The sequence below is a fragment of the Branchiostoma lanceolatum genome, chromosome 11 (genome assembly GCF_035083965.1).
Source record: "Branchiostoma lanceolatum isolate klBraLanc5 chromosome 11, klBraLanc5.hap2, whole genome shotgun sequence".
Taxonomy (NCBI): Eukaryota; Metazoa; Chordata; class Leptocardii; order Amphioxiformes; family Branchiostomatidae; genus Branchiostoma; species Branchiostoma lanceolatum.
The window spans coordinates 11,523,287-11,532,642 of NC_089732.1; positions in this window are offsets into that span (position 1 = coordinate 11,523,287).

Genomic DNA, 9,356 nt, shown 5'->3' on the forward strand with positions numbered 1-9,356 from the left:
GTAAAGTAAAACGTTAGTGCAAACATCTGGTGAAACACGCCATGGCAGACAGCACATTAGTCACGTATTTAGATGACTTAACGATCCGTACCTTTCGAGGGGAGGGGCGAATACTGGTATTTTTCATGGTTCTTTCTGTTACCTATATTACTAGTAGTTTGTATAGACTTGGTAGGCGATCTGGAGAACTTCACATGTTATTGTTTAACTAATATGTTCATTAATGTATCAGTAATTTAGATATGTATCATTCATGGAGATAATTGTATTAGTACGGGCATATGTGTGTCAAAGGTCACTTAGTTATTGCTGGTGTTTGGGTTAATGTTTTACTTAGGTTCAGGGCAGTATTGTTTGCTGTTTCGCCGCGCAGGCGCACTGCACAAACTACAGGAGGAAGTTAGGACAGAAAAATAGTTGCACGGTACAACACATTCTTTGCCACATATCAAGTTAATTTTGGCAACTTACCGAGGGCTGATGTGATGTAATCCCCTAACATCAAGATGGGGAAGTTCTGTGAGGTACATGTACGTGTCACCAGACGTCAAGCGTTTCCTAAAGGACCAGTCGTTATTCTGTTGATCTGTTGTGCATTCACGAGTACTTCAGCAGGTGAGTGGTACACTAACCTATTTGTTGCAGAAATTTCTCGCTTAGACAAAACAGCCATGCAATACACATACTTGACCCTGCTGTTTTAAGCATATGGTGGTTTCGGTGGCCTTAACTGGCTACGTATACATATATCAAACTACTAAAAACTATAGGTAGGGTCTATGCTATACAATGGTTAGGTTCTAGGCTATACAATGCTCAATTTCAAACAACATGAAGGCACTATCTATATGCAGAGGTCCTGGTTTCGAACCCTGAAAGGATCCTATGTTCTGCCATTGGATCCGGAACAGGCACTTTACGCGTATATCCTTACTTGAGTCAGGTGCAGAGATGATAAGGGAAATCCTTTGGATTGGAATTTTAAGTCGGAGATAATAGGCAACATGTATGAAAGCCCCACATGGAGCACATTAAAGATCCGACCATACTTATCTATACATTAGGGGTACACCGTACCCTCATCCCCGTGTAAGCCGGATTATAAAATCCAGAAGTCTTCTGCGAAATGATGTAGTGATGGGTCTGTTACCGAGTAATCTTCTCAGCTTCCACTTGAACTTAGTCCTCAGATGCTGTTTCAGTCTTATATATCCCGTAAGGGGGGGTCCCACTTGTGCGTATGTCAAGTCCGTATGAGTTCCGTATTGACATTTGTGGGTTTAGGTCGCGGCCGAAGAAGACGTTTTTTCCGGTCCGATTACCAGGCTACACAATGGTGGGTCAAAGTAAAATCAGCTTCCCCGCAAACTTTACCTGAGCCAAAATACAAGACCAATCCGGAACTCATGCAGACTTGATATACTCACAAGAGTGCCCCCCCCCCCCTCCTAAACCTCTAGTGGGCTTTGGGAACGTGGGAGCCATTAAACTAAGTATTAACACTTACCTTAATATTGGTCTGAGGGTTCTGTCCTATAATTAGAATGTCAGTTCTTCGACACGTATAGAGTATTATTTTATATTGAAGATAGAAAGATAGATAGATAGATAATTAGATAGACAATTAGATACTGTACATAAATTGGGAGAAGATCAGATAGATAGACAGCTAGACAGCTAGATAGATGGATGGACGGATGGATGGATGGATGAATGGATAGATCATCATCATCATCCGTCGACCTCAGCAGCTGAGGACGGGGCGAGCCCTTGTACAACCGAGGATGGATAGATAGATAGATAGATAGATAGATAGATAGATAGATAGATAGATAGATAGATAGATAGATAGATAGATAGATAGATAGATCGATAGATAGATCGATAGATAGATCGATAGATAGATAGATAGATAGATAGATAGATAGATAGATAGATCGATAGATCGATAGATAGATAGATAGATAGATAGATAGATAGATAGATAGATAGATAGATAGATAGATAGATAGATAGATAGATAGATAGATAGATAGATAGATAGATAGATAGATAGATAGATAGATAGATAGATAGATAGATCATAATGCTTCATGCACTTTCAGACTTCATAGACCTGTTTGACCACACTCAAAACAAAGTCTTGGCCGGAAATGATGACCAGCTGATCAGCGGTATCAGTGCTGACAAATGTGCCGAGCTGTGTCTGAAGGGAACCACTACTGTACCAGAGGGGGAGTGTTTGTCTTTCGACTACTGGAGGTCACGCCGCAGATGTCAACTTAGCACAAACAACAAAGTCACGGCGGGACAGGCACTTGGGTCTAACAACAAGTTCGATCATTACGAGATGAAAGGTAGGATTGCCCTTATAATAACTATGATAAGCAGAGAAAACACTTGGTGTGGAAAAAACCTTTTGAGATAACTTGAGAGAACAGAAGTAAATATCAAAGTTGTAGGCATCCTTCTATCTTATTAATATTATCAATATCATTAACGTCCCCTGGCTTAAACTATTAACCCCCATACACCCGAGTGGGGTCATTTTTGACGCCAGGCGTGGATTTTGATGTGCCATTTGAACATGTTTGATCAAAAAAAATCCTTCCGTGACTTCGTCAGAAGACATCTATTCTAACCTCTCCTAATTTTCTAGGAAGATTGGCACAATACTGTTGACATTAAAGAAGACAATCTGGAGTGATTCCACTGGGGTCATTTTTGACCCCAGCAAAAATAATGTGCTGCTTAAAACAGTGTTTTTGAGACCTGCCCTCTGTAACTCTTAAACTACTTATTGTATGACCACCGAATTTTCAGAGGATGATGCACATGTATATTGATATTACCATAACAAACTTTGTGTCATTATGACGTAATATGACGTCATGATGACGTCATTTTATGTGATCTTGTCCGCATTCTTGGATTTTGACCGATGACGTCATCAAATCAACAAAAATATTAATGTTACATCAGGAAAGTTACATTGGATTACATAAGATGATAACAATGTAAGAAAACAAATGTGGTGTACCAACAAAGCCTCGAAACGTCATTGTTTGAACTGAAATTATTAGATTTTGTGAAATATGCTTGTCAAAAACCCGTTGTCATGGCAACACGAAAAACAATGAACTAACTTTCTTAATCTGAAATAGGGATGATAATGAACGGGAATTACTCATACCTTAACATGCCAAAACATTCCTCTAACATTGATGAAGCAACGTACGGATAACAATCAGCGAAAAAAGTGAAAAGGAAGATTTTACTGAACAAAACATTTTGACCCCGTTCAGTCATGTTAGTCGCAAAAAAGTGTTCGGGTGTATGAGGGTTAAACGAAAATTGTGAGATTTTTTAAAGAAATGATTTAATGATACAAACACCTATCTTTCACAGATATTCTAGGTTTCTTCGATGAATATGCCGGCCAGGTCCTAGGCGGACACGACGATGCTGATCTTCGCCTAGCGACAGTAAGTCCCCGAACCTGCGCTCTGCGGTGTCTACTGGGAGAAGGGAGCCTCTCAGTTGGGTCCTGTCGGTCCTTTGACCTGGACAGTCGGCCGCAAAGATGCCTGTTGAGTAGAGACAACCAGGTGACTGCCGGAGAAACACTGGGATCCAACACAAGATTTGATTACTATCAACGGAACGGTAGGATCCATTGATTGTAATTGTCATTCTGTAGACCCTTTGTATGCTGACTATTGTTTTCTACATTGAGATACGTTCTTCTGTCTCCTTATCAAAAATCTGTCAACTTCAATAATGTTTGAAATTTTAATCACCACAAATGTATGTATGCAGAGTTTTATATTACAATCTATTTGAGTCAATTCTACTGCTGTAATACTGTAAATGCAGAAATGTTCGCGGTGGTTTTATGTTTGCGGTTTTCGCGATGAACTTGAAGCCACCGCGAAAATTTCTGCTCGTCTAAACCCTTGCCTAAGCACCACTTGCTGTACAGCGTACAGTATTATGAGGCACCTACTTTCAAATTGGTGAACGCACGGATACTAACAAGGCACAATTGAAAATAGATCCGATCTTCAAACGTCGAATACTATTTATTAAGAAGGAGTCGTTATTTATTTAGTATACAGTACTGTAACTGAAAATGTGCTATTGCTCTGGCTGTCCGTAAAGCCGTCGGTGTTTCTTTTATGTGACTGCAGCGCTACAGTAACTACTAGTACTGTTTCAACTTACTTACTTGCTTACTTTGGTCGAGCTCCCGCTCGAACCAAACTTGAAAGCTTTCTCCACTCCACCCTATCTTCCATTATTGTTTCAAACGTGAACTTAATACCACCACGCTCACCAAATTAAATACCAGTGAAGTTAAATTGTGCGACGACGTCAGTTGTGCGACGACGACGGCTCGCCCTGGCAGGGCATGTCGTTCGCAGCGACGAGCCTGCTGGGCGACTAATGCAGTGGCTACCCGAGGGAAAACGCAGGGTTGAAAGACCTCACACAACTTTAATGACATTGATCGAAAGAGATACTGGACTCTCAGGAACTGCGTTATTTTCCGCCATGATAGACAAATTATACTGGAAAAACGTTATCGACTGTATCTCACCATAGTGAATCCGGACGAACTATGATGATGAAGTTAAATGCATTTGCAGTAATAAATGATCATGATGTAAATTACTTTGATTCGCAGACTTCTGTGCCCCAAACCTCTGTGTTTACGGAACCTGTTCAAGCGAGACGAGGAGTTACACATGTTCATGTGACGAAGGGTGGGGAGGAGTCACCTGTGATACAGGTAATTGGAAATATGTGAAGTTCACTTTATGTCTTCTGTCATGATAAACAATGCAAGTTGGAGAGAGGTCCATTGGTTCGGTATACTATTGTTGTATGTCGTCTCTTCATTTGAAGTAGAAAACTGGTTCATTGACTTTTTTTGTCAGAAGCAAGCTTCAAGAGACGATTAAAGGTAGTTAAAATTTGAAGAAAATGCGTATGAGAGTAAAAATCTAAATACATTGAATACAAAATGTGAATGATGTTGTCTTTCTCCAGCCATTATCACCCCACAAAGCTGCGCCGATCTCTCAGCCATAGGCATCCAGACCAGTGGTAACTATTCCGTCGGCCACCCCGACCCTTTCCAAGTCTTCTGTTACATGGACACTGATGGCGGTGGGTGGACGGTCATACAGCGGCGGCAGGACGGGTCGGTGGCGTTTAACAAACTGTGGACCGAGTACGTGCAAGGATTCGGTGACGTTAGCGGAGAACTCTGGTTAGGACTCGAAAAACTACGTAGACTCACTACACCGACACAGAACGAACTGTACATTTCCTTAGAGGACTGGGAGGGGAATTCCAGGCATGCACGATACAGCACGTTTTCTGTAGGAGAGTCAAATAGCAACTACCAAGCAACACTGAGTGGGTACATTTCAGCAGATAGTGATGTAGATGACGACTTGAGTCCGACCAGGGAGAGTGGACGCCACAATATCAATAGCCGAGGGTTTGCTACAACAAATCATGGTAGTTTCAGTAACTGTGCAAATGATTACGGACAGGGAGGATGGTGGTATCCCGCAAGTTGTGGTCTGGCTCTGTTGAACGGACGATACTTCACGACTTGTTCTACTACAACCCCTCCCTCCTGCAGTCCTGCCGATGGTATTGTCTGGAAGTCCTGGAAAACTTACGAATACTCTTTGAAGAAAACAACCATGATGATCAGGCCAAGCGATTTTCCAAGTAAGTGCCTGATGAACCATTTCTTATTGAGCATAAAAAGGTCAGATATAGATAAAAACAGACCAAGAGTTTTGGAAATATCACATGTTACGAATCAAATTTAGATAGATAACTTCTTCATATCGTCATCGCCATTGATGTTGTTTTCTTTGTCCAGCTTCTTCGCTGAGCACATGTCAGAATGGAGGAACGCAGACGCTAGACACGCCGGATGGTGGAGTTTACACTTGTGTCTGTCCGGTGGGATTCGGAGGGGCGTTCTGTCAGCAGGGTTAGTGAAACTTCTTTTTGATGTACAACGTTAGGAGGATACCGGTATGATATATAGTTTATGTTCGCAAAAAATACATCAATACGTCCTCTTGTGCAAAACTCCACGGGACTATTCCATTTTTTGAGGTAAGAAATACTAGTCATTAGAAAGTCTTTTGCAAATTATAGATTTCTTTTGCTATTCTAACAATCAGTAATTTCGAATCTGAAAACCTGGGTGCGATGAAATCTTACTGAAGATGGCCTTACATAATGACCAGCCTTCTGTGTAGCAATGATAGTTTGGTGGTGATATTACAGCGTTGATTATGGTTCAGTCTATCATTTTCTAGAACTCAAGACAAAATGTTTATCTGAAACTGTCTTGAGCCTTCGCTGCAAAATAGTCATGACATGTAATCTTATATTTCTGACTTTAGCCTGCGCTGGTGGTGAATTCGGACCCGGGTGTACCGGTACCTGTCACTGTGCGGACGGAGGTTCTGTATGTGACGTCATGACTGGAGTCTGCCTTAGTGGAGGGTGTGAGGCTGGGTGGGAGGGGGTCAGTTGTCAGACAGGTATGTTCGTATTTCACACAAAATTACTTTTAAAAAAACTTACCTAAAAATATTAACACTAAAAGTACTAAATGTGCATTTAAGTTACGTTTATTTTATCATTTCAACCTGTGACTCAGTGATAATGTGTTCACTGCCACATGGCACGATATACAAGATATCTAATCGTCACTTGGTAACTTGGAGGAAATAATTCTTTAATCTGCACCCTCACACTAGTCTGTTCTGATGGGACATTTGGCCCGGGCTGTACCGGTACCTGTCACTGTGCGAGTGGAGGTTCTGTGTGTGACGTCATGACTGGAATCTGCTATACTGGGGGATGTGCAGCTGGGTTCAAAGGGATCTACTGTCAGACAGGTGATGTATACCAGATCTGTATCTAATCAACTATATTACGGTGTGGTTTAAAGATGAAAATAAGGTGCATTTGCTCTTTCCTTTTCGTCTTATTGGTCATAAAAGTCCAACCGTAATAGAAGTACAACTTTATCAACAGTTTCATCAACAGGTTCTCGATTATGACTAACAATTAACTCTTTCTGAATTTCAAGAGAAACCTGTTAATTGCATGGCCAATTTGTCAGTGGATTTTATCCAATTACCAGATTTAGTCCATTAACCCTTGGAGACCAAATGTGCGGCTTTGGCCACAAACATGCCATTTTATTCATAATGGAGTGAATGGTAAATTGTTCGGGTTTTATAATTCTAGGCAGATCCCCGACTCATGCCGTCATGCAATCAGCTGATGTGTACCATTTAAATGTGGCTCTAAATCCTGATTTCTACCGAAACCGTTATGAGAGACACAAATTACTTGTAGCTCTACGTAACTATCATATTTCCGACAAGTCACTTTTACTTGAATAAAACACCACACGTTCTTATTCTTACATTTTTTCGGCAGCGTTCATTTGTCTGCAGACACAATAATTCCATAAAGCCTGGGTCGCTTTTCTTGATACTTGGTATGTGAACAGGTCTTAATGAGACCTCGAAACAATTAGATTTGGGGCATCTTCACTGAGCGGCTTTCTGTGGCACTGCAACGGTTCTTCCGGTTTTAATATCTCGTGTTCTGGACAAGCTACTAGTATGCTTACGATTTTTGTCGGTAAATAGTCATTGTAGTCGGAAAGAAGTGACATGAGTTTTGGCCCTCTATTGGCTTTGTTTGTTAGCTAACAGTGGACGTTTTAGTTGCAGATTTTGAAGCAGAATGAGTCAAGAAGGGATTATTAAATTTTCATGATCTTTACCTGTATAATACCTTAATGGCGTACTTTTAATAGTGACACATATGTTTAGATAGCGGTGAATATCATCAGTCACTGATTATGCATGTAACTCTTGACACTATCTGCATGTTCAATAAGGAAATGCTACAATAGCTTTCTGAAGAAGGATACTTACAACATATGTGATTTGGAAAGAGGAGATATGAATTAATATAAATTATGCTAATTATGGATATTGTTTGCATATCGTTTTCATTGAAATTAGACAAAATCACTTGGCAAAGGTCAGGAAACTAGTTTCATTGTAGACCACCTGCATACTGCTCCGTGATAGTGACACTAACTTCGAGTACTTCTTGAGAATTTCAGGAAAAGAAAATTAACCAAAAAGTTAACTTAACCTTAATTCTATATAGTATGTGAGTCAGGAGAGTTCGGACCCGGCTGTACCGGCACCTGCCACTGTGCGAGTGGAGGTTCTGTGTGTAACACCCAGACCGGTGTCTGCGCTAGTGGAGGGTGTGAGGCTGGATGGAAGGAGGACGACTGTCAGACAGGTCAGAGTCTTTGCCGCTTACCGGTCCCTTGGCCGGGGGTAATCGTTGAGGCGCTTTGCAGCTGAGCACACTGCCTCCCTCAATATCTCCCTGTGTGTGTCTTTGCACTTTCGTAAGGCAAATAATTTTCCTATAACGAGTAGGTATAAAGAACGAGTTTAGTATTACTTGGGTGAAAACATTTTTAGGATGCAATATCACAACATTGATATAAAATCTGCAGCTACAGCCATAGAGAGGTAACCTACTTATTGTCAAATGTAGTGTAGCTACTCTTGTCGATCACATAGAAAGGAAATTAGTATCGTTTCTTCATACACCACACATATTTTATTTTGTAGCAGAGCAATGTACATGTGTTATGCTTCTGAGTGTCAAGAACGTTAAAATGATTAGAAGGAAAACTAAAACATAACGTGAGGTGAGGCTAAAATGATGTGATTTAACATTATTCAAAATTCTTTCTTTTTTTTCAGAGTGCAGCCCCGGAGAGTTCGGCTCCAACTGTGCCAACACCTGCCACTGTGCGATTGGAGGTTCTGTGTGTAACATCACGACTGGAGTCTGCTCTAGTGGAGGGTGTGCCGAAGGGTGGACGGGAGAAAATTGTCAAACAGGTCAGAGATGTGAGAGTAAATTTCGCATCAAAATTGACATTAATGCATATACATGTATAATTATTTCATTTTCTATCATTTTTATCATCACAGCCTGCACCCAGGGTGAGTTCGGTCCCGGCTGTACCGGTACCTGTCACTGTCTGAACGGAAATTCCGCCTGTAACATCCAGACTGGAGCCTGCACTGGAGGCTGCGCTGCTGGGTGGAAAGCAGACGACTGTCAGACAGGTAAGGTTTTTAAAATCACTGAAAAAATTGGGAGGAACGCTTTTCTATACGCACCAGATGTGAATCGGGTTGACACATCTTTTTTGCCCCTAGTCTGCAGTCCCGGTGAGTTCGGCCCCAACTGTGCCA